Raw genomic sequence first — 27,539 nt, forward strand, 5'->3', positions numbered from 1 at the left:
GTCAAGGTCGAGGCCTTCGGCATGTCCTCCGGGGCTGTCTCCGGGACCGTATGGTGTTGCGCAGGTCTTGATTTCCCCATCCTGTCTTCACGTGCGGCGAACGGGCCAGTGCCGTCGGTCAGGTCTCAGGAGCCCGCGATGGCGCCAGGGGTCCGCGAGGGGCGTGGTGGTAGAGGGCGGCGAGAGAGCGGCGCCGGAGGGCCGCAGCCCGGGCCGGTATTCTAGGTCTCCCTCCGCAGGCAGGGCACAGAGCCACCAACGTGCGGCCCCAGGAGCCACCCGCACGGCGCCTCCGGTCGCAGGGCCTCTACTCCAATCTCCCGTCCGTCTCCGAAGCCGCGGGCTCTCTTTTAGCGCCCGCAAATTCCGGGGCCGCACTCCACCGGGTGCGAATGTGATCTTCTCTGCGGCCGTCTAGATCAGGACCCCTCCGGAGGCCCCCGACAGAGGCGAGACCCCCACAGCCCCCCGGGGTGTAGACGTCCAGGCCTGGTCGAGTGTGGTGGGAAAGTGCGAATGGGTGTCATGCCTCCCCATAGTCTGCTGTGTGTCCTCTGTGCCCTGTGTCCGGGGCGCCCCCTTCAGAGTGTGGCGCGCGTTGTCAACCTGCGCCGATGCGACCCTTCACCCCAGCACTCTCTGACCACTACGGCCTCCCGGAGGCACCAGGGGGCCCTCTGGCAGTTCACTGTGGGTAGACAGCAAGCGGGACCAGCTGGAGCGCTTCAACCCCCCCGGACGCCGCCGAGGAGGTCTGCCCTGCGATTGTCCCAGGCGTAAAGGCCTCACCGGTGGTGTAGGGAAGGGCCCGGTGTCTGCTCATCGGCCATTTTAAGGTCAGGCAGGCCACACGAGGGAAAGTCAAAAAGCCCCTGGGTCACGTTGGTCACGTTGGTCACGCCAGGTCCCAGCGCCTCTTCACGGCCCCCCCCAGGAGCAGATGTACCTGGGGCATTCGTTGGCGGCGTCCAGATCCCCCTCCGGTGCGAGGCAGGCACTCCGTGCGCAAAATGGCGGGACCGTCCAGGGCGGCGATGTCCTCCCCTCCTCGCCGCGTCCCGCTTCGGTGGCCTCTGGTCCGCCCTCAGCCTCTCCCGGTCAAGCAGCGATGTAGGGACAGCGCGGTGTACCGCTGTCCCCAACTTCTCTCCCCGCGCCTTCCCCGTCTCACTCACGGGAGTCTTGGCGCCATCTTGGGTCCTGGGCTGCGGCGGCGTCCAGTCCCCTCAGATAACTCTTCATTCCCGTGGCTCAGCAGGTTTCTCGCCGCATCTCGCCACCTTACAGGCGCTGTCCGGTGCACTTTCAGCCACCGAGCACCCGCAGAGACCCTCCGTAGCTTGGTAGAGAGGCGCCCGGTCGCAGAGACTCAGCGATGCACAACCGCCATCGTGGCTTGCTTAGCCACGCCCCCTTCTGCTCTATGTGATGATTTAGTAATAATGGCTATGACACAAATTGACCTGCAGCTTAAATTAGATGTTTTTTTTCAAAGCTACATTAATGATAAAAAACTTACTGTTAATATGGAAAGAAATGTCGGACCTTTTGGGAAGGGAAGAAAGAGTTTAAATGGTTCCTGGGCAAGGTAAGGATTGAGGATGTATCTATGTATCGCTACTTGGGCATGCATTTTACATCTAAGCTAAGATGGATGACACATTTGGAGGAAATAAAAGTCAATGCTCTGCCAACAATTACAGGTCTAGGTACATTTAGGAAAGAGTTTGGGGGGCCAAAGCTAGACCTAGTTTTGACAACATTTAAGGCAATGGTGCAGACCAAATGGGTATATGGGGCGGAAATAAAGTTTTTGAGTGGATAAGCATTTTGGGATAAAATTGAAGGGCATTGTTTAAAATGGACATTGAATCTCCCAAATCCGCTATTGCTCAGACCATAAGGTTGGAAACAGAATTGTCCTCATGGTCCTGTCTTTCTGAAAGGACAACATTAAGATTTTGGGATAAGCTGTTAACTTTTACATGTCCTGGTAGTGAACAGCTGATACATTTGTTTTTCACTACTGCACGGCCTACAACTCCCATAGGATAACATCGTGTTAGCGTATGACCTTTATTAAGTGATTTGGGAGCAGATGGGAATGTTGAGTTTTGAGTCCAAAGACTTGTAATTTAAAACCCTCTTTATTGGTAAAATCTGATTTTAAGTCAAAATTTTGAAAATGCCACTTTTAGAAAGCTGGCATTATCTTGTGCCAACCATCCTGGGTCACATGACTAGGTGTAGCTGGCAGTTGGTCTTTGTATATTACTCCCAGATAGTGAGACAAAGGAGGAATGGGAGTTGTCAGGATGCACCATCTCTGTCAGAATGAGGGGGACGATCTGTCACCTGCCCACCTACTCGTCACAAAGACTCTGCCTCAGCACACTCACAAAGGTTGTCATACCAGTCTTTTATGCCCACAGACAAGCTGGGACCATGGCAGAGATGAAGGAAATTCCAGGCACAATTGGGAGTAGAAATCTCCAGAAGCTTCTCCCGCTTCAAACCTGACACGAAGGATAAATAATTAAGCATCAGACCCAACTCTTCGGTACAATTCTGGACCGGTGGAAGACTCAGAAGATGGGCTGCTGTGCATGCAAAAAGGACTGCACCGATGCAGTGCTCTTTTGCTGCCTTGCGGACTGAGTGAGAAGGACTGGACCTGATCTTGAACCTATGAGTACCACAGTGATTCCAAGGGCTAGCTGGCTGGACTGATCAGAGCCTCAGGGACAGAAAAGGCTCCAACCATCTTGACCCCTGCACCTGGACTCTGTGAGTCCTAACTCCCCATCCTGGACCCTTGGAAGGGGGGCTCAGTGGTCCCTGCCAGGCCAACTTCACCAGACACAACGCAGCTCCCAATCAGAATCAACGTTGCACCCATGATACAAGTTTGCATAACAATCCTTGTAGCTCAATAGAAGCACTGATGCGTGATGCATCCTTGACACGGACTTCACATCGCTCCTCGAAACCGCCACTGCGTGGTGTATCGCTCCGCAACAAGGATTACAGGTACATTTCTCAGTGGGACTAACTTGGTCCAGGTGTGGAAATGAGCCTTTTTAAGGGCCCACCGGTGCAGGGGTCACCCTTATCTGTCCACAGGTTCTTAGACCAACAAAGAAGAGATTGGAATGGAAGCTGGAATATCCATGAAACGGTTTATTAATCACTCATGAGTGGGACTACATCAATACAGTACCCTCAGGCCATTGTAGGAGGTAGTAAATGGAATACAGAAACCATGGGCCTTATATACAGACTTTGTTGTAGAGTCAGCATGGAGACTCAAAGAGGAGGTACTAGCACATACAGAAATAATTATTGACTAACATGGGCAGACAGAAATCGCTTGGTTGGCAAAGTGGGAGGGGAGATAGAATCTCCTTACATCCGTTGAAATAGCCTGACAGTTACATTCTAAGACGGGTGCAGTCTAGCAGCTACAGGCCTTTCTGAGCATACATTGCTCTGGCTCAGTGCTGAAGAAGTTAACTATAGTTTCAAGCAAAATAGAAAAGCAGGCACCAGTAAAGACGGAAGAAGTACATGGCTAGGACGTGGCTAACTAAAATGTCTGCCACAATCAAAATGGCTTCAGCTTATGCTAACGGTAATTTCTGCTATTTCCACAGACAGCCCTTTTAGCATTAGCTGACGACATTGCTAGGAAATAGAGGAAACATGAAAATTATCTCCTATATCAATAAGCATCAGTTGACTAATCTCTCGATCAGTTACTAGTCTGGCATTTGCATTTTGAACATTTCGTTTAGCTGAGGTACATGTAGTGCCAACAGAAATGCATATGGAACAAAGCATTGGGACACATTGGATACAAAGACAACAGGAGCAAAGGATCGCAACAAATATACGTAAGGCAGATAATTTCCAGCCCCAATCGGAGAGTAGTGTCCATAGCCATCCGGCCCATGTGCATGTCCCTGAATCCGGGTGGATTTCAGTCGCTATTTTATGTAATTTAGAAATTGGTTCAAAAACAGAAGGGGCGTGGTCCGGGATATACACAGCAGCTGCTCCCAATGATGCTTATAACAAGGAAACTGGGGTTCCTGTGGAAAATATACAACTATGTATGATTATACTTATGCGCAATTGCGATAAAAAAGGGTTGTAATGATGTCATAGAAAGAGGGACCAGACACACTAAGGGTTTACACATGTACATTTATATTATCTACACAATGTATATCAACATTATTATACAAAAGAAAAGAAAAGCATTTGTGAAAAGGTGTCCCAAGTATAGCATGAACCTAACAGTTGAGTGACACAATGTGGCAATATTTACAAGGTTTCACATATTATTTTCACTGAAAACGACCAAAATTAATATTTCCTCAAATTATATAGTTACTTTACACAATAACAAGTGCTGTGATAATGGTTCATTTTCAAAAAATTTCAACGGCGTGTCGACCCTTTCTAGGATGTGGGGTCTCATCAGGACCTATGATAGTTGGAACATCTGGATTATTGACCACATAGAACTCGTGAAGAAAAAAGTGCCAACCGTGAATTAAATGGAAGAAGTACAGGTCAGTGTACTACGGCAAATGGACTGAGAAACCTTGCCGACAACACGTATCCTTTGTGTATTGCAGAACGATCATCTTCGTATGAATTGGTTCTCAAAAATCCTTTAAGCGGATATCCTGCCAATGCTGGCCCGCTCCCTTCCTTAATCACAACCGGGTGACTCCCATTCCGAAGTTCTGCCCCAGACCTGACCTACATTCCACCCCTCATCGTGACCGTCAGTCCTTTACTCTATACAGGGAACCCGGCTTGGTATCCCTGTAAGTACTACTTCCATTTAATTCACGGTTGCCACATTGTGTCACTCAACTGTTAGGTTCATGCTACACTTGGGACACCTTTTAACAAATGCTTTTCTTTTCTTTTGTATAATAATGTTGATCTACATTGTGTAAAAATATAAATGTACATGTGTAAACCCTTAGTGTGTCTTGTCCCTCTTTCTATGACATCATTACTATCCTTTTTTATCACGATTGCGCATAAGTATTATCATACATAGTTGTATATTTTCCACAGGAACCACTGTTTCCTTGTTATAACTAACTACCCTGGTTCCGCTGTGAGTAGGGTTCCCTTGTTCTCCCCTTTCGACTCCCAATGATGCGGCATGCTCCACCATGATCAGCTAGGATGACATCTAGGACCATCCTATTTTGAAGCGCCACAATTTGTAGTTCTTCTGTAAGATTTCCAAGTGCCATAGCTATCTGATTGGTCACAGCCTCTACAACACGTGTCCGGTGCCTTATCTTTCTGCTGTTTAAGGCTGCACCAACAAAGAAGAACAGTTCCAAATTAAAGTCAACATATTGCTGCAGTGTAGTATCAGTCTGATCCACCTCATCATGATTTATTGTCCTTTTTGATCGGCTCTTAGAAATGTCATTGTACAGTTTATAGTCTTTATGATATGATGCAGGAGCCAAAAACACAGGTGGTAACAGAAAGGACACAAAACAACTGCCAGACCACCCAACAGGTAGGTGGTAATAACCTTTACTTCCCCAGATAAAATACGTATTATGTGATGACAAAAAACTGCTATTATTTATTCCAGTAATGTTCAGTGTTTTAGTGCAGTCACTTTTCCCCACAGGAATGCTACCAATACTGCTCACACATAGGTCTGCTTGAGCTCTAGTAACAGCTATAACAGGAGGTCCATTACCCTTGACAGTTCGAGTGTTTGGGAAAACCTAGCGTGTGGAGGAGTTTCCTCTGCGATACTCCTCCATCTCCCGTACAGTTCCTTTAGCCTGTGGATCTCCTTCCTCATCAGGGTAACACACCTTATTGAGCTGGCATTCAGTCCACCTACACAAGCGTCAGTAATGTTAGCAATTTTAGAAGCCCACAGTAGCGCAAACCAGGCCCTACAAGAACCATTGTGTGAAAACGGCAGAGGAATGAAAGGTGTTCCTCGCTTTTTCTGATGAGCTGGTATCATTCCACACACCCAACAGTTGGTGATGTTTGTAGCATTATGGGTGTGATGCAACATTTGAATGAACGCATTATTGAGGTAAGACATTCTATGCTGCTGCTCATGATAGGGAAGGGAGAATTAATGATGCTTAATGGGGACAGGAGTAGTGACGGTCAATAAATTTCGAGCAGGAGTTACTCCCTCTATAACCCATGTTATCGTAGCAATAATTAGAACAATGGAAGTAAGTCCAACAATAAACATGATCTTTCAGTCACAGACTCTCGTAGCAGTTGACCTCTTCTCCGCAGACCTATTCACCTCGATGTTGAAAGACAAAACACATGGAGTCCTAAACTCCTGGGCAGCCGTTGATTTCTTCACTGAGGGTTGAGAAGGGTATCACTATAAGGGTCCCCTCCTTTGTAGCTCAGCCTTTCACTATCACAATACAGTGACTTAACTAGTCTTTTTCAGCAATGAAGTTTTTCTTTTCCGGGGTCGCAGCTGATATCGAGATGCACCAGGGATCCTATGGTCCGGGAAGACTTCCTCAGGTTCTGCAGGTGACGCAGCTTGGCCTCTCTCTGTGTCCAGGATGTTGCGGTGATCTTTCAGTGCAGCAGGTTCCACCAAGGTGGACAACACCCTCTTGCAGTGGGTGGAGTGGACCCAGTTCTTCCGATTGGTCACTCGGACTGCAGTTCTGGTGGCCAGGAGAACTTGCTCAGGTCCCCGCCACCTCGGTTCCAGGCTGCTCGACCTCTGGAACACTTTCACCATCACCTGGTCACCGGGCCGCAGATCATGACCATCACCTTGCGACCTGTCAGGAAGAGCTTCTCGAACCTGTTGATGAATAGAAAGCAAGCTGTCAGTCAACTGAGACAAGTAGTCGCTCATCAACACATAAGGTACATCATGTATAGGGCGTGGCTTAGGAATCCCTCAAATGTTCATTGGCCTCCCAAATACCACCTCATATGGTGAGAGGCCAGATCGTGAATGTGGTACCGATCTAATGGATAGCAATGCCAATGGTAGTGCATCAGGCTATTTCAGAGATGTGGAATCCTCTATTTTGGCCAATTTAAGCTAGAATTGTTTCGTTCTACTAGCCTTGCAGATTGTGGGTGAAAAGCAGCATGAAACTTCTGCTTAGTTCCCAATCCTTTCAAGACATACTCAACAACTTGCCCAATGAAATGGGGTTTGTTGTCACTCCACAAAACTCGGCAAATGCCGAATCTGGGGGAAAACTCCTTTAGGAGCACCTTTGCTGTAGTAAGAGCTGTATTATCTTTCGTAGCGTATGCTTCTATCCATTTGCTAAAGGCACATACCACTACTAGGACATATTTCAGGTTATTACAGCGTTCAAGCTGGATATAATCCATATGCAGTACCTCAAAAGGTGCGGTTGGTGTTGCAAATCCTCTTGTGGGAGTTCTTGTTCCCTTTCCAGGATTATACTGAAGACAAATCAGACAAGACTGGACTATCTTTTTAGCTGTGTTGGCAATATCTGGATGATCCCGAACTTGCGTAAGTAACTTTGCTATTGAGGATGCTCCAACATGTGCCGGCCCATATGCCATGTGAATCATGGGGTGTAAATAGGCTGTGGGTAATCGCCACTTGGTCATTTCTTTATTCCTCCAACAGGCCTCATCATCCAATGTTCCCTCCTTAGACCATTGGTCTAATTCATCAGCAGAGGCAGATCGCTCCATGTCCAGCACTTCTTGCCTGGCATCATGCCAACGTTCAGCCTGCCACTTAACCACATACATAGATGTAGTACTTTGCTGCATTGCAGTCTCACAGGCTGTGTGATCCGCGAAGGCATTTCCCTGTCCTATTTTATCAGTCACTTTCTTGTGTGTGCTACACTTAACAATCGCTACTTTCTTAGGATATGTCAAGGCAGTAAGGAGATTATGTACTAATTCCCCATGCACTATTTGTGTCCCATGTGACGTAAGGAAGCCTCTTTCCTTCCAAAGTAGCCCAAAATCATGAGCTACTCCAAAAGCATATCGGCTATCGGTGTAGATGTTAACGAGCAAATCAGTACTAAGCTCACATGCTCTTGTTAGAGCCATCAACTGAGCTGACTTCTGTGGGATGCGGGCTGTCTCACCTACTGTCTGAAGTGTTGTAATTGCGTACGCAGCTGATGTTGTGCCATCGGGCAATTTCAAGCAGGACCCATCAACCCACAATTCCCCATCAACACACAATTCCCCATCAACACTAGAAAGGGGAGTATCTTGTAAGTCAACACGACCCTTTGTTTGTTCCTCAGCAAGGGATATACAGTCATGCAACTTTTGTGACTGAGACTGAGTAGCTGGGAATGGCAATAGTGTAGCGGGATTAAGAGTCGAACATCTTTTCAACGTGATATGAGGGGCCAAGAGTGTCAATTCATATCCTGTCAAGCGAGCACTAGTCAAGTGCTGTGTTTTCACCTGATTTAACAAGGCGTCAACTGCATGGGGTACTAACACAAGCAATCTGTGTGACAAGACTATTCCCTCACTTTGACGTATGGACACAGCTGTCGCCGCTAACGCTCAAACACCCAGGCAGCGCACGGGTGACTGGATCAAGGGCAGCTGAGAAATATGCACAAGGACGCTGCTTATCACCATGTGTCTGTACTAAAACCAAGAGGGCACAACCATACCTCTCATGTACATAGAGTGTAAAGGGCTTAGTGTAGTCTGGAGTTCCTAATACTGGTGCAGAGCAAAGAGCTTGGCGTAACTGTTGGAAGGCATTTTGACATTCAGTAGTCCATGGGAGGGGCATTGGAGTGTCTTTAGTAAAAAAGGGCTAACAAGGGCTTGACAATGTAGGAAAAGTTAGGGATCCACTGCCTACAGAAAGAAGTAAGGCCAATCAGTGCACGAACATCCTTCTGAGTACAGGGTACAGGCGTGTCTAAAATAGCTTGAATGCGGTCTGGTGTGAGTGCACGTCCCTCCTTAGACAGGAGGTAACCTAAATAGGTAACCTGCTGTTTACAATATTGCAATTTCTTTCGCGAGACCTTGTGATGAAGAGATGCAAGAAATGAGAGCAATAACTGTGTTCCTTCTTCGCACTGTTTACGGGTATCCGCAACCAACAAGATGTCATCAACATATTGAATAAGAGCCACCCCTTTTGGTACAGGAAAAGCATCAAGCTGTTTCTTCAATGCCTGGCTATAGATGCTAGAACTCTCTGTATACCCTTGTGGAGCTCTACAAAATCTGTAGGATTGATTATTCAAAGTGAAGCCGAACAAATAACGGCTGTCAGGATGAATAGGTATAGAAAAAAAGCGTTTTTCAAGTCAATGACGCTAAATGTGGTTGCAGTACGAGGAATCATAGTAAGAAGTGTCGTGATGTCAGAGACTGCCAGGTATTGGGGCACTACTATCTTATTGACCTCTCGTAGGTCAATGATAAATCTATAGACTTTAGAATCGGTGGCCTTTTTCAAAATAGGAAGAATAGGGCTATTACAGGTAATGTAGGGGACTTCTTCCACAACCCCTACTCTGATCAAATCCTGAACAATGTGTATCAATGCTTCTTCACCTTCTCGGGATATTTTATATTGGGGCAATCGAGGCAATGAGGCACCTTCCTTCACTTGAATATGGACTGGCGGGATAACATCAGTCTCACATCAGTATCTGATGTAGCCCACAAGGTACTAGGTAGCGATGCCAGAGCAATGTCTTCTTTAATAAGGCAAGACCTCTCAACCATTGGATAATTGTCATTTAAAATAACACGCACACCTTCTGGGAAACAACGTATTGTACCACGAAAATGTTTAAGCATATCGATACCCACAATGTTGTCCGGTGTGTTGGGGGAAAGCAAAAATGGACATGATGCAGTGAATTTATCAAGACTGAATGCAAGTGGTTGTGACAGTGGGCTAAGGGAAGGTGTCCCATCGAATCCTATTGAGGTTATCATTGTGCCAGACATGGGAGCCCTAGGAACCAATTGTTTAGACAGAGCACTACGAGTAGCTCCTGTGTCTACCAGAAACTGATCAGTAGAACCCAAGATGTTTGCATCGACATAGGGTCCCCTCTGATCTACTGGGACCTCAACTGGTTCCTTACCTCATCCTAGGCATTCCTATGCATAATCAGAATCCTTAGGACCATCAGTTGGATAATCAGACATTTAATATTGGTTGCGCCCATCAAAAGTATTAAAATAATGTTGATTGTGCTCAACTGCCTCCAATCTAGTATGATTATCCATGCCTCCCCTATTTCCTGAGTTCCCGGGGCAGCCTCTCATGTTTTCTCTACCCCGCTGATACTGTTGACCTTGCAAAAGAGGGCACGCAAAATGCCAATGTCCAGTCTCCTTACAATAAGCACACTGATCAGAAGACAGAGGTGCTCGAGGGAAAGGGGATGGACCAGGGCGATACATCGCATGTCCGCCTCTACCACCACCTCTAAATGAGGGACCATAGACCTGAGCCAACATAACTTTTGTCTTTAAATCTTTAATCTTTTTATCCTCTTTGCCTTTTGCTTCTAATTCCTGACGCTCGTAATACTGAGCCATAGTCAAAAGGGAGACAGGGGAGGACGTAGTCCATGAACTCTCGCTGGCCTTTAGACGATTAGGTATTTCTGGCAACATGTTACGACAAATTTGTTTACAAACAGATGCTTACCCGTGTCATCTGTCAATGACTGGCCACTAAAGTCATGGAATGTCTCCTCGAATCGTGTAAAGAAATCAGAAACTGACATCTGCTTTATGCTTACAAGACGCTAATGTAGTCCAATCTATTTTCTTAGGGGGTATAAGAGTTTTCAACTTAGTTACAATAGCTTTAGGAAAATCTAATATCACCTATTGCGCTTTCAGCACAGGTTCTCTAGAGGCATCTGTTTCCTCTAAATGCACCCAAGTATCACAATAAGCTACATTATCATCTACCTTCCGAATTCAGCTCCACATTTCAGGGGTAAAATAAGTCCAAAGAACATGTCAATATCAGGTAATGTCATAGTGCAAGAACTAATAGCTCCTTCTTCATAAAAAGCGGCTGGATTTTTGCATGGATCAGGCAAAGCAGCGTTAAGAGCCATAACATCTGCTCTACTCCAAGGGGTATAGACCCAATTATTAATAAATTAACCTTTCCCATTATCTGAAGTTTTATCGTCACTTGTCCCCGTTCCCTTTGATGGAACATACAAAGGCGCAGCTTTACGCATTGGTTTTACAGTAACTACAGAATTACTAATGTCTGTATCTGTCCCTGTAGCTCCTTCTTGTTGCGTTTGGGAGCAGAACTGTTTGCTCAGCTGTAGCTTTAGCAGCTGCCTTTTTCTCTTCTTGCAGACGGAAGGCAGCAATTCGTAATTTAACCACTCGACTAATTAGATCGTAAAGTTGTAAAGAGGGAAAGGTGCCGTCACTTAACTGTTTATAATCCGAATTTATATCAGCAGGCTCTAGATCATCAGAATGTTTTCTAATACTGGTTATTTACTTCACAAGTGAACGTTTCTAGAAAATATAACTGTTCTAGATCTGACTATTGCTAAAATTTCTGGAGTGGAGGCATTCCCATACGCTGCCTTACGGGCAGCGGATCTAAGAGTGGCCTTGGTCTCAGTGGTTAAAGTAGAGCGAGTCGTTCGCCCAGTTTGATTATCGTCATCTTTTTCATCTGAAGAAAATGCTCTTCATCCGAACCTTCTTTCTCAGGGGCGCTAAGGGAATGTATATGGGGGCAGGGGTCTATCTAACAAAATAGAATCATCTTGAGGTCTATTAGGGATGGGATAAATGGGGTACCTAACAGGGTACTGGCCAGTTACCTCTAAATGGCGCTCCATATCTTCTTTCTCTTTAATTTCCTTCATTTCATTATTTTTCAATTTAAACGCTTTTGCATAAATAGTCTTGCGCCGTTCTTTTTCTGCTATAGCTTCTTCTCTCCTCACTCGCTCATTTACCTCTTTCTCCCACATTCGTACACAATCAAACATATCTTGCCGACTCTTACTCTTAAATAAACACTGCTCAACATACTGAATCTTCTTAACATTGAATGACCCATTTACTGGCCATCGTAGATCAGGATCCTTTTTTGTGTATTTGTTCCACAGTGTATTCTACATTATGGAAGAAATACCATATTTAATATACATAAACCTATTAGGTGTGCCCTCTAGGGGAGCCGGCTGACTACTTTCCAGATCCATATTGGTACCTCCAAGACAGCAATACATTCTACGAAGTGTGCTAAAAGCAGGCATGCCAAAAATATTATACCTATCACAAATAGTGCAAAAAGAGAAAAATCTCCTCATTACCTGCCTTTACTTATTGCAACAAGTTAATCGAACAAACAAAACCAGAATCTTAGCCAAGTAAATCCAAAACAAGAGTGTCGCTTTAGCGACCTTACCAAACCAAAGTCTCCAACCTCCACCTGCCAAGCTCTGGGTCGACCTAATAGTCACTGAAAATAATTTACAACAAGGGAGATCTCAGTCGGGACCGGCCACCACCTGGAGGGTCAGATCAGGAAAACCGGAAAACACGTCTGTCTGCAAAGACCAAGGTTCTCCTTGTGCAGGGTACCTCCTCAGTAGATTCCTGTCCTCCGCCAAGACCACTTCCACGGATTGCCGCGTCTCCGGTGAGCCCTGCAAGTTGGGTGCCAATTTGTGGAAATTAGCCTTTTTTAAGGGCCCACCGGTGCAGAGGTCACCCTTATCTGTCCACAGGTTCTTAGACCAACAAAGAAGAGATTGGCATGGAAGCTGGAATATCAATAAAAGGTTTATTAATCACTCATGAGTGGGAATGCATCAATACAGTACCCTCAGGCCACTGTAGGAGGTAGTACATGAAATACAGAAACCATGGGCCTTATATGCAGACTTTGGTGTAGAGTCAGCATGGAGACTCAAAGAGGAGGTACTGACACATACAGAAATAGTTATTGACTAACATGGGCAGACAGAAATCGCTCGGTCGGCAAAGTGGGAGGGGAGATAGAATCTCCTTACATCCGTTGAAATAGCCTGACAGTTACATTCTAAGACAGGTGCATTCTAGCAGCTACAGGCCTTTCTGCGCATACATTGCTCTTGCTCAGTGCTGAAGGAGTTAACTATAGTTGATGACTCAAGCAGAATAGAAAAGCAGGCAACAGTAAAGACGGAAGAAGCACATGGCTAGCACGTGGCTAACTAAAATGGATGCCACAATAAAAATGGCTTCAGCTTATGCTAACGGTAATTTCTGCGATTTCCACACAGGGATCTGCCCTGTGTTACATCACAGTCAGCGTGAACTTGTGGTTGTATCCCAGTCCGGCATGACCAGATAACCACAGGTGATGCTTTGTACTTTTAAGCACTGTTTTTACCTAAACCTTTTAAAATTGCATATCTATGGTTGTACTGATTGGATTTTTTTTGAGGGTGTCAAATAATTTATTAAAGTTTACTCTATTAGTCTAAATTGGTGTGGGCTTTTTCATGTGTTGGGTTTTCACTTTATTAGTGTTTGGAGTGCTGCACAAATACATTCATATTGCCTCTAATTTAAGCATGACTGCTTTGTACCAAGCTACTAGAGGTTAAGCATAGGATATTTTGGGGTTTGCTTGTGTTTCACCCTGAAGACAATTGTGGTTGCTGCTTCAGTAGGGTTTCACCACCCCCACCTCAACTAGTAACTCAATTTCTTACACTATTTTTAGATTTATCGGCTTAGGACCAGGCTCTCACAGCTTGTTTTATGTTTCATGTTGGGGATAGGGTTCTAGTTTTCGTTACGTTTATGTCTGTTGTTTGGGAAAGAGCTAGGTCTCTAGGAAGAGTGAAGGTTAGTAAGGAATGCTTACTGCCTTTGTCAAAGGGTCAGAACACCAAAGTATAAAAGTAGGCCTATACATTTTATGAAGGGATCAGAATATTAACACATGTAAAGCAGGCCTATTATCTTTTTCAAAAGGTCACCAATAATTAGAACCCAATGTACATTATTTATATTCACATATTCCAATGTTTAATACATAATTAAAAAAACGTAACCGTAGGAAATGAAGCATCAGCATGTCTTTGAGTTTTTCAGGGAATAAAGTGCAGCCATAGAACCCAACATAAATGGGCTTGGCATTCCAGCTGAAGAGCATACAGCCCCAGCTTGGAGGTAAGCTCTCCTGGCATCACAAATGTAATGACCCAGGAGACTTCCTGTTTTTTTTTCTAATGTTGCTGGGGGCTGTTGCACTCCCTGCTGCCCCGCACAACTATAGAAAAATGCTTGATGATGCCCCGGACCCTTCTAGGTACACTATTAGGCTCCAAAAACAATGTTTAAAAAGCAGTCAATGGACATAGTGGGGTGCTCCGTGCAAGTAGCAGTGAATAATAAATGAGCGACTCCCAACCACTTATTCATTATTCATTTTTTTAAATGTATGTTTTGAGTGTTCTGGTGCCAACCCGGGATACCCATGTGTTTTTTGTTGGCCACAGGTGGAGCACTTGGGACACGGTGGCCTCCTGGGCTCCCTGCAAGTGGGCACATAGGCCAAGCAGGAATCAGCAATCCTTTTCTATTTTTTTTTTTTTTTTTTTTTTTTTTTGTGCAGCGGTTCCCACACAAAATGTTTCCTTTTATGGGGCCCCCATGGCCCTGCCGGCTCACTGCAACCACAGGAGCCAGCGACCTTTTATTTTTCTAACAAAATTATAGTGTGCCCTGGTGCCCTTAGGGGCACCCCACAATATTTTCAAGATTGGGGGCTGTGGGGAAACCTGAAGGCCCTCGCAGCCCTGCCGGCTCCCCTGCCAGCACCCACACCGGGTTCTAGCGGGAGCCGCCATTGTTTATACCCTGCAAGAGCAGCTTTTCTTTTGCTCACACCGGGCATAAGCAATTCTCTGTCAGGGTGAAACTTTTGTTCTCCCACCCAGTGGGAGCAACTTTCTAGGTGTCCCAGGTGGTGGGGCCCTGGAAACTGTCACTGAGCCTACCCTGGGAGGATTAGGTCTCCAGGCCATAAAATGGCTTGGGGAGGGGGGCCGAATGCCTCCCTCCCCATTTTGAAAATATCCACCAGGGGGATGTGGTCCCTGGGGCCTCTTTGATATATTTAATCTCTTTATGTACTGAAGTATCCTCAGTAGAAAAGGCTTTCAGTTTTCAACTTCAATTCCATCACGATAGTGGTCAGATGTGCCACACTTTTGGCATAAATGTTAGCACTCTAGTTGCTCATCAGAACACTGTTCTAAATTGCTGATCACTGGTAGTTAACTGGCAGTCTGCTTCTGGGGTTGAAAGGACATGTTTCAGTCTACATGTCAGAATGTTTTAATGAAATAGAAGAGGAAGATATTTGAGAACTCACTTAAAACGTGTCCTAATTTTTCTTTCTGCAGCACTAACCATCATTTTTATGACGAAATAAAACCCCTCATTTTGTTCCTTTCTAAATCAAATGTTTGAAGTGTTACAATTTTGGTTCAATCAAGATGGCTTTAGGTGTGCCATACTTTTGTCATAAGAGATTGTTAGCGCTGTAGTTGTTCTTTAGAACACTCTGGGAGACTGTAGTAGAACACAAGGGAATCAACTGACGGGCTGCTTCTGTTGAAGCACAACAGGAAGACGTTTGAGATCTCACTTAAAACGTGTCCTAATTTTTCTCTACAGCACTAACCATAATTTCTATGACAAAATTAACCCCTTCAATGTTTTTCTTTCTAAATTAAATGTTTTAAGTTTTAGCAGTTTGATTGAATCAAGATGGCTTCAGGTGTGCCATACTTTTGTCATAAGTAAGACTGTTAGCGTTCTTCCTTGCCCTCACTATCGCTAAGCGCGATATTGCTCAGTTATGGAAGGGAACTTCCCCCCCGACAATAGGGAAATGGCGAAATGAACTAGACAAATGCATGGGTGCGGAGATAGCCGTCTTCCAGGTGCGGGGTTGCACTCAGAAGCACAGGAAAACCTGGTCTAGATGGGCTACGTATCGAAGCATAGACCTTCCCCCTCTTCCTTCGCAAACCCCTTGACAAGAAGTTTTTATCAGACGTTCTGGGCCATAATGTACTGTATATTGTTTTCCCTATTGGGGCATACATCGATATCTAAACAGGCCCTTCAATGTTGGTGGTGTGGGGAAGTCTGCGCAAAGTTTTGGTTTTCGTTGTTGTTATATATGCAAACTGTACTCAAAGATGTTTCCATGCTTGGTACTTTGTCATTATCCTGTCTCAAAATGGTTTATGTCGGCAACTGCCCAAGTGGTAATATAAAAACTAAATCAAATATGTTTTTAAAAAAAGACTGATAGCGTTCTAGTTGGTCTTTAGAACAATCTGGGAGGGTGCAGTAGAACACACAAACCTCCCTGAAATCTTTCCACTATAGAATTTACAACCACTACCACAGGAGCATGCACCAGCTAGCCCAAATTCTTCATATTCCTTTATATCTACTCCTTGTCCCTGGAGCCCAAGATTCCTCCAGTAGCTCTGAAGCCCTGCTCGAAAGTCCCTGCATACTTCTGTGTCTCCAAATACCTTCCAAAGAAGAAGGTTCAGCACCCCACTCTGCGCCAAAGGATGTTCTTCTCCATCCCCATTCCTTAAAATTCCTTTGTATGCTTTAATCAAATAAGGTACCACACACTCTAGTTCCAGCACTGCTGCAAATCAAACTTGGGAAACCCAAAATAGAGTCACCAACACTATCTGACATTTCTCCTCTCTCACTTTCAACAGTAGTCTCTGCAACATTGCAAAAGGAGGAAACGCATACTCTCTTCTCCCTTTCCAAATCTGCAGGAAAGCATCCACAGCAATCGCACCTGGATCAGGTAACCAACTGTAGTAAGTCGCTAGCTGATTTGTCAATCTGCTTGCAAACAAATTCACCTCCAAAGGACCCCAAACCTGATTTATTCTTAAATGTCTTTTGATCTAGATTTCAATCGCTGTAATCCCTTAAATGCCTTGAATTCGAGACTGCTGAAACATTCCTCTCTCCTGGCAAATACTCTGCCCTCACAGTAAGTAATATTTTGCTCCAAACAAAACTCCCCAAAATCCTTTGCCAACTCGGCCAATCCACAAGACCTGCTCCCTCCTAGCCTGTTTATGTACGTCACAGCAGACACATTGTCCATCTTCATCAATACTGTTTGTCCTTGCAATTCTCTTTTGAAACTCTTCAACGCATACAATCCTGCTGTTAATTTCAGACAATTAATATGCTTCACTCTTTCTGCCTGTGTCCACATGCCCCCTGTTTCCGAAGCTCCCAAACAAGCTCCCCAACCTCTTAGACTCGCTTCCGTCTCTAAAAGAAAATTCGGGGCACAACCAAAAATCGCTCTTCCATTCCAAGCCTTCATATTGTGCAACCACCATAACAACTTCTCTATCGCCTCTGAATTCATTATTGATTTGTCTCATACCGCGCACCTTTCCTCAGAGCCTCTCCTTTCATTCTCTGCAAAGCATGGTAATGTAAAGGACCTGGAATTATTGCCTGGATAGAAGAAGACAATAATCCTATCACGAGCCAAATGTCTAAATGTTAAAAACTCTTTCTTCAACACTAGACTTAATTCCTTCCTTATCATCTTCACCTTACTTTCCGGAAGCTGAAGAATTAATTTCTCTGTTTCTACTAGCAAACCCAAGAATTTTAGTTCTCTGCTCGATTCCAAAATTGATTTTTCTCTGTTTATTATAAATCCAAACGACTCTAACATTCCAATCACATTCTTTAATTCCTCCTTCAATTCGACCACACTCTGAGACATAATCAGAATGTCGTCCAAATATATGATCATCCATACTCTTCTTGCTCGAAAATAAGCCATCACTACCCTCATAACCTTGGTATAGCACCAAGTTGCTGAAGAGAGCCCAAAAGGAAGGCACTGAAATTGATACAATGGGCCCTTCCAACGGAACTGTAAATACCTATGATTCTCTGTGTCCACAGGAATTGTAAAGTACACATCGTTCAAGTCTAACTTTACTATCCAATCGTTCTTTGTCAACAAATCCCTCAAACAATGGATACCCTCCATTTTGAAGTGCCTGCACATCATATATTTGTTTAGATCTCTGATGTTGATCACTGATCTCCAAATAAATAGTGCTTACCTTTCCCTTTCTTCTTGATGCCTCACTGCCCCTTTCTGTAACATAGAAACTATCTCTGCGTCCACTATTTTAATTCCTTGCTCACTGTCAACTCTCTTGATTCCTTCCTTTTGAACTTGAGTTTTTATAACCTCTATTACATATCCTTCTTCTTTGTCTGTAACACCCACAGATCCTTAGTTAACTTTCTCTATCCTTCCAAGAACTCCCTTAAGCGACCTCCTACTCTTCCTTGGGAAAAACCAGAAATAGTCTCCATACTCACCTTGACATCCTGAACTTTGTCCTCGTCTTCTGAACAATCTTCTTCTACCAGATCTTCTTTATCCTCCACGAGTCGGATAGAAGGAATTTGCTAACCTCTTCCTCTGTTCTGAGTGTAATATTGGGACCTCTGCATGCTCCGGGTAGCAGTGGGTCCTCTTCTAGCCCTACCAAAACAACTATTTCCAAACACCTTTGGCATATTTGATTGAGCCTTATCGAAGGCTGTGAAAGTCGGCACATACTTACCTACGCTCTTTACAAGCCCTTCACCAAAGAGGAAACCCTTTGGATCCTCACTTGGCTCTTTATGAAACATGTATCCAAGCTTTTGAATTATCATCATCAGATTTGCTTTCCTTCTCTTAGATTGTAAACCTGTGTTTGCGTTCCCATTTCCTAATACAACTTCTGCCCTCTGGCTCCAACCCAGAGCAGTTCCATATCCAGAGGCGCCTCATTAACATGTGGCTCCTCCACCATATCCATAATCCTTGCTAAAGGTCCCAAGACATCCAAAGGTTTATCTTGGCAAATGTTTAGTGATCTTTCTAACCCTTTTCTAGGATTTCTACCCAGCCTGAATAGAAAACTTATCAATTCTGGATCCAAATTGGGTGTCATGCATACATTCTCCTCAATCACCAGTCTTGAACACTCTGCCTTCAACACCCATCTCACCTCTCTGTCTAATGGTTTCCTAATCTACTCTTTAATGAACTTTTCCACATGCTTCATGGTCCACCAATCCCCACTTCTGGGGTGTCTTATGTTAAAATGTGAGAACATTTCATCACCTAATGGATCCCTTAAAACTGCTGCTGAAGCAATTTAATTGAAACTCCCAAATTCATTGTCCGTCTCACCATACAGCAGATCCAGAATATATTCATCCCAGTCCTTCTCAACAACTGGTATTGGGCTCCCCAAAGCCTTACTGATGCCATTCTTTTTTGTGCCGCTAGGGACACCCTTCCTTTGCATGCCGCTAAGGATATCCACTCTCTATGTGCTTTTTAAGACACCTCTTCTTTCAGTGGAACTCAGAACTTCTTTCCCTTTTTTTGCTAAAAATATATCCTCAACATGCTTCATCTTCCTCAGCCTTTTACCTCCTACTCCCACTACATTTTCATCCTCCTCAGATAATGAGTAAAATTCCTCACCAGATTCCAAATCTTTCCTACCTCTCTTCCCTAATATACTAGTTACCGATTCCTCAGCCTTATTTTTCATTTCCTGCTGAATGAGTCTCCTGATTAGGTCTGCATCCATATTCCCAATATTTTTACTTGTACTGCAACCCTGTTCTGCTTCCATCTCAAAAATACAAACACTCTAACATGTAACTCAGTAAACTTTCCTTTAAACCTTCCTTAAATTTGTTTTCCAAAACTCACAAACTCCTGATTTCTTATTTCATAAAAGTATATTTCTCCTCTCAACCGCTGCCCGAATAAACTTTTGAGCGTTTTTTTATTTATTTAACTGGCACGTTACAAACAGCTCCACACTGCCACTTCTTGAGTTCTTTTTAATGAGCTGAGGCCCAATCCAAGATGGCTTCCACATCCCGTGAGAGTTTCTCATGTAACGTCACATGCCAGAGCTTACAAATCAGATCTACGATTATGACGAGGTTCCTAAGAGACAGTGGTGCTCAAAGCGTGCTCTACAACCGTTCCTTGTCTACACAGTAAGTGTGAAGCTCGCGCTTACCGTGTGACAACAAAACTAATTTTCAGTTTCCCTATAATTAATGCCTACTGTTTTGGCCCGCACCCACAACATTAACTCTAAAGATTCAAATTCATTAACCTGCTAGGCTTCTGTAAATTAGAAGCTTTCCTTCACACTAAAACATTTTAAAAACATGCAAACATGCTTACAAAATGAACTTCAACACCAACATTATATTAAATCGATATTTCCATTTCATATTAGCCTTACATAAACTCTTTCACAACATTTTCAACTCAGAGAAACGGAGTAATAGAAAGATACTTATCTCAGTAAGAGCAGCATTTAAAAGAGGAAAAGTGTTCTATGCAAGACTTATTTAAGGACTCTGGAGTTCAAAGTCTAGATTGTTATGTTGAGTGTTCTCTAAAGGTGCTGGAGTGGTGTGTCATTAAAAGTTATAATACATAATGGTAGCCTCCGATCTCGAAATTAAATCAACTGACAGGCTGCTCCTGTTTGTAAGTACGCATTACTGAGAATGTCAGACATCATTCTCATATGGCTGAGAAACATAGTGTGAATTTACAGCTAATATGCTCTCATTTTAACTTCTGGAGTACCTTTCATAACCTCTATGGGAAAATCGTGAGCAAACAGTTTTCTCTCATACATGAATGATGTTCTCCCAGCAGAAGGCTTTTTTACAGGGTAAAATCACCTTAGAACACACCACAATTCCTAAAATTAGTATGGTACCATCAACAAATGATTTCTCCTTTTTGTGACCCACAAAACCTGCCATTCACTACAATTCAGCTCAATGGAATGCTATTCATGAAGCATTATTTTTTGCAAAATTATCTTGCTTGATCAAACTTACCCAGAACTGTGTTATTAACAAAGCAATGACTAATGATGTGACTTTTAACTTTTACTTACACGGAGATATTTGAAGGTACGACCTGAATTTGTGCAAAGATGGCACAACATGTTCAATAAAATAGTTTGTTTACCTGCAACACTTAACTGAAAACATGAATATTCTATGAAGTGTTTTTACAAAGGCATGAGAGATGGATATGAATAAATATGCATTTAGAATCCTGCATGTGGAAATAGTAATACTAGAAACCGCATGCAGAAAATGTTTCATGAACGTTCATCCTTTTTCTTATAACAAGAAAACAGTAATAAGTTTGCATTCAGAAATCAGATTATGCTTATGAGTTTAATAAGAATAATTAATCTTGAAAAACGATTTTTCTTATATATTTCTCCCTGTGATCTTTTAATTGAAATTATGTTTTTTTCTTTAGAAAAATGATGATTTTACAGTTACTCCAAGGAGGCCTCAAACTCTGCTAAAGATATTTTTCTTTCCCTAACGTAGGCCACAGAAGAATATATTTTGTCCTTGATTATTTCTAAAAACTGATTTATTTATTTAGCTGTGCTTAAGTGTATCACTAGGTTTTCCTCTTCCTACAATTATAGTATTTCTTTCTATAAATAATTGTGTCAAATAATGCTGCAAGCTGATGTGGAAGTGAACGCGAGGACATGGAAAAGAATACAATTATTACTTCCTGCTTCCGAAGAAGATGATGACATCCATTTAAACATAACTTTTTACAAAGAAATCTGGATGAACTGACTGAGACGATGATCACCTCATCAATTGGACCAATCGGATGAGACTATCCTGATTACTTTGCACTTCTTCAGCTGGTGATGTTGCTTAAGCTATACCTTTTCGGCCGAAGTGTGGAAATATGGATTTTTCTGGTCAGTTATGTCCCCTATCTTGGACCCCAACGGTTCCATGTATAAATCACAAGTACATGTATGTTCCCTCCAGTTCCAGTTATGAAGACGCAAACACATGTGTGTCCACCGCCAACATGTCCTCTTTCAGATTCGCCATGAATGGGCCGGATATTCCATTCCTAAGTATGAAAGGCCACCGGCTTTATATGGTTCACTTATGCCATTTTACAGTCCGGGCAAGTAGGCCCTGATTCTGCCATCAAGCTTTTCCTGCCTTCTGCCTCTGAAAGCTTCAGTCTGAGCTCGCATCTGTATCCATGAACTTTGTCCTCATTCTCTGCGCGGCTAACGGTGCCTGACATCAGCCTGTTGCCTGCCAAAAACTGTATTTCACCTTCGAAATTATCTGCTCCGCTCCCTACCCAATGCATTCCTGTCTAGTAGTTTAAGTAAACATTCTTCCAGCTACCGAGCAAAGGGCCCGGCTTCTCTGTCTTTATGCAAGTAATTCATAGCCCTGTTGCTATGGAAGATTCCTGCCCTCGCATCTAGTGTAGACACTTAGACGCTTGTACACACACTAACAGTCAGTATAGTCAGTATAGAATAAGATTCTACTCCAAGAAGGCCTCTCTTTTGGATAACACAGTTCTTTAAACATAGGATGTTAGATATGATTTGGGATTAGGTTGACTTGACTCTCCAGACTTCTGTCGCCACATGTAGAGCTAAATGTCAAGTCCCCTTCACCCCCTAGTTGCACGTCAATCACACGTCCTGCTGCTGCGCGCGCATTTCTGCCAAGTATTTCTGCTGACATTGCGAAATTCTTTCATGGTACCACCCTATTATGACATCATACTTGATGACGTTCTTTATTTACGCCCAGTTACACCCACTTTTGCTACGCATGTATGTTTTATCTTTACCATCAATTGTTACGCCTCCTCCATTTGTTTCACTGTAATGCCTATTGTATAAAAATGATTACCTATCAATAAAGTACGGTCTTCACTTCCTGAACCTTCGTGGTGATGGAATCTGGAGCTCATCGATTTAAATTGATTCTGGAATAAAGCCCGTTCCGAACCTCTAATACCACGGATTCTGCCTCTTATTTTACTGAGCTATTGTTATAGATTTTCCGCATCAAATTAAGTCCCGGTAATTAAATTATTTACCACATAAATGGTGCCCGAATAGGGACTCTTTCTCATCTCACGCGCCGGCGGTGCGTTGCAGGCCCGGTCTCCTGTCACAGCTGGACGGACAACAACGCGTACCCACAGGATTTCCTGTATCTCCCTCCTGCCGAGCGGGGGTAACTGAGGCTGCGATCAACACCCAGACGAGGCGGTGAGAAGTGCGAAGTATCCCGACCAGAGCCTAGCTGAGAGAGCAAGATCCGAGGTATACAGAGGCCCACCAGTTTCCGAAGTTTCCGAAGTTCCGAGTCGAGTCCAGTCCGGTTCAAGTTCAGTTCAGTCCCGAGGCCTTCCGTTCCGAGCTACCCGGTGAGTACCATTATCGGGGAGGCGTTCTGACGTGCACATAGGTTGTGCCGGTCAAGACGGGTTTGGGTACACAAATCCGGTCTGCACTGTTTCAGCAGTGTATCTGTACTGTTTAGCAGTATATCAAGTATGTCTAGTATATAATTCAGATTTACCTAGTTAGTATCGAGTATTATGCTTAGTGACTAGTTCCCTAAATGACCATCATTGTTTATTCATTAAATGTTAAATGTTAAAATGTTTTAAATACGTTCTGTATATTGTGGTGTGAATGACTGTTCATTATTGTGTTTTATGGTATTAAACGTGTTCAAAATTAGGTATCAGATCAGTTTTCAATATGCCGCTTTTTTCAAAATTAAGACAGATCAAAACCAGAAAAGGGGTACTCGAAGAAGCTGTTCCCATTCCTCCTAGGGACACTCCAGGGTACTTCATGTATCATAAACATGGTCTAGACGCCATATTATTTCTTGATCTATGGGTAGACTACACCAAGGAATTACCAGAAAGTCAGAGGTGGCCCGCAGCTGGGACCTGGGATGCAGATTGCATTATGAAAGTAGAAGAAGAATTATGGAAAAGGAAAGCTAGACAGTCACAGAAAGATGCCATTGAATTATGGCGTAAAGAATCATATAGACGTACAGAAAAAGCGCTCAGACAGGAAGAGAAAAGTAAGGAGAATTCAAATAAAGTTCGAGAAAGTGTATTAATTGAAGAAGGTACTCGAGTAAAGTCAGAACAAACAGACAGACAAAGAAATGCCCTTGTGAATGGAATGTATCCTCTTCTGGCTGAAGGACTACCTAAGGCTACTCCGGAGATACCAAGAGACTTGCCACCCCCATTGTTTCCGATAAAAGCACATCCCAAAGGGCATCCCAGAACCGCAGAAGATGTTTTTCTTTCCTCTTATTTAGACGACGCAGCTCCCGAGTATGCTAATGCTGCGCCACATAGACCGCCTGCCGAGGGGGTTCAACGCCAAGACCTTCCTCCGTCTGTACCTCTACAACAGCAAACCCCGACACAAGTTCCGGCAAGCACATCTGTTTCTACATCCGCATCCACACCTATGGTTGCTATATCTCGTTCAACGAATCCTTTCACATCCAGCACCCCAGGTGGTGCTACCGGAGGTACATCAAGCATTTTTTCTACGCCACCCAGAACAAATAAACTTTCCTTTCAAGAATTAGCCCACCAACGTACGCCCAAACTAGTAACTCCCAACACGCTCAAGGAACTTCTAATAGACTGTAGATATGACCCTGTGCCCGGAAAAGGGGACGAAATGATGCTGGCATCATTACGTATCCGACGAGCTGCAATATATTTAGGGAAGCTACCAGGAATGACTGCACATTTAGAAAATATATATCATTTTGTTCAATCAGGGCGAGATCCTGAGAGTATTAACAGAGCCATGGAGTACCAAAAGGTGGAAATACAGGGGGAACTGTTACGTTTCCTCAAACTGTGTGATCAGAAACCAAGATCAACCAGGGGTAAATACGGAAGAAATGCAGATTCTTACCACATGGGGTAAAAATATATCAGAGGGGAGACACGATAAACGATCATGTATAGTAGCTATGAGCCGAAAGATCCGCAAAGAAATAGAACGAATACACGAGGAAAGATTAGCAGTAGACGAACCAGAACAAACTGAGGACGAGGAAGAACTAGAACTGCCCACAGGACAGTTAGAAACCATGGCCTATGTAGGTAGAGGAAGATCTTGCAATAATACTAGATGCTTTACTGATCCGATATGTCCGATACGTCCAGATAATAACAGAAAATTCCAAACTCCTATAATAAATATAAGGTCCCCCGAACATTCATTCCAAGCCGCTGACAAATTACTCCGAGAACGAAGGGGTTATCATATACTCTATTCTATGGACGAACAAGAATTAGCCAGGTCAGCCGTTCACTGGGTTGATAGTCCTGGAAAATATGGTGATGATACACTAGTACATACGTTTTTGAACCTCGCCCCAGATGAACAGCGTTTAGCTGGTATCTATATGATTCAACAACTCCTTATATTATATAAAAGCCAACACTCCGATCCTGGTCCCTTACCTGATATATTGACTGAATTACTCACGAATAAATGGAGAGGTTCCGGTACTAAGTTAATTAGAGAAATACTAGAATCCAGAAAGCAGTACATCCTTTTTGTATGTCCTGAACATGTCTCACTGCCCATCAAGGAAAGAACGACGCATTACATGGATAGACAGAATCCCTTACGCGAAGTGCACCCGATAAAGGGTGATGACAATGAGTTTAAACGTGTGTTTGTATACACACCCATATCTAAAATAGAACTATTAGAAATGAAGAAAGTGGTACCCAGTCATGATAAAGACCCAGCAGGTTTCCATCGTGAAATTAAAGATATGTTACTCATGGGAGAATATACCTACCCCGACATTATGACAATATTGAAGGTATTAATGCCTGCGGGCATTTACGAAAAACTCAAGGAAAAGGATTGGGAGGTGGGAGACCAGAAGATAGATTGGACAGCATTAGAAAACGAAGAAAAAGCTCGAGGTCCAGGTTCAGGGCTCGGGGACAAGATCAAAGCACTACCAGATCTACTAGTACAGGTACTGCCACGTTTATTAACTACGAAAAAGGAAGACTGGGGTGCAATCTCAGCCTGTAAACAAAAATCAGATGAAGACACTAGTGATTTCTATTCCCGATTTGAGAAATGTTTTGGTATAAATAGTGGAATAAAAGTAAGTAGCGAGTCGTATCCACATCTGTTTGTGCCAAAATTGGTTGAAAATGCCTTGCCCCAAGTTAAGAATAGAGTATTGAAGTTCGAGAGTACCTGGCAAGGTAACACTCCGTCACAAATGTTACAAATGCTACAGTACCATCACAATAGAATTAGAGAAGAACAAGAACATAGACGCATGAAAGACACGAAAATGAAAATGCTAGTTTCCCAGACAGTGCCAGTTGACGGTCATAAGAAGGGTATAACACAGTCCAGTGTTTCAACAGGTCCTGTTAAAGGGACGTGCAACTATTGTAAACAGCCAGGTCATTATGTACACGATTGTCCCGTTTTAAAACATAATATCGCCATAGGTAACACCAAAGAAAGACCACGGCCACTTAGACAGGATCAGAATGAACAAAGAACTCCGCAGCATGCACAGTCCATGCCAGCTCCGCAACAGTCTATGCCAGCTCCACCACCGCAGCCTATTGCTGCCACACAGACAACGACCCGACAGATGTATCAGACCGCACAGTATGACTATCCTGATTATCAACGATACTCATGAAACAGCCTAGAGAGGGAAGTTGGCTTACCCCTTATTGAGGTCCCTGTAGATCAAGAAGGACCTTATGTACACAGTGAACTGTTAGGTCAAGATAGAAAATTCTTACTTGATACAGGGGCAAGCCGAACAACAATAAAACGTAGTGAAGTACCAGGGGCACCCCTCTCAGGCACACAGAATATTTCCCTTGGCTTTTCAGGAAAACCTATCATTAACGAAGTAACACAGCCTCTTCCACTTACGATCGGTCCCTTGACACGAACCACAGATTTATTACTTACCAAATCATGTCCAGAAAACTTGTTAGGCATAAAAACTTTGAAAGCTCTAGGAGCTATTATATGTTGTTCTCCGGAAGGAGTAAGATTGTTTTTACGTGATTTCAAAGGGCACTACGTGTCCCGAGACATGGATCACCGACTACAGACTTTACCGACACATTTATGGGCGCAAGGCCCTACAGATGTTGGTTGCATGAACATTACACCATATCGAGTCACATTAAAGGCAGGAGTGGTACTTCCACGAATGCGACAATACAAGTTACCCCCAGATGCTGTAGTGGCTTTACTACAAATCATTGACGAGCTTATTACCCAGGGAGTGGTTGTGGAAACTGACTCCAATGTATGTAATTCCCCGATAATTCCGATTCTTAAACGAACCGATCCAACAGCCCCGCCAGTATATCGATTGGTTATTGATCTGCGCGAATTAAATAAATGCATAGTACCACAATACCCCGTAGTCCCAGACATTTCTTCATTACTGACAGCCATTGA

This window comes from Triturus cristatus, chromosome 1_1 (genome assembly GCF_964204655.1).
Source record: "Triturus cristatus chromosome 1_1, aTriCri1.1, whole genome shotgun sequence".
Classification (NCBI taxonomy): domain Eukaryota; kingdom Metazoa; phylum Chordata; class Amphibia; order Caudata; family Salamandridae; genus Triturus; species Triturus cristatus.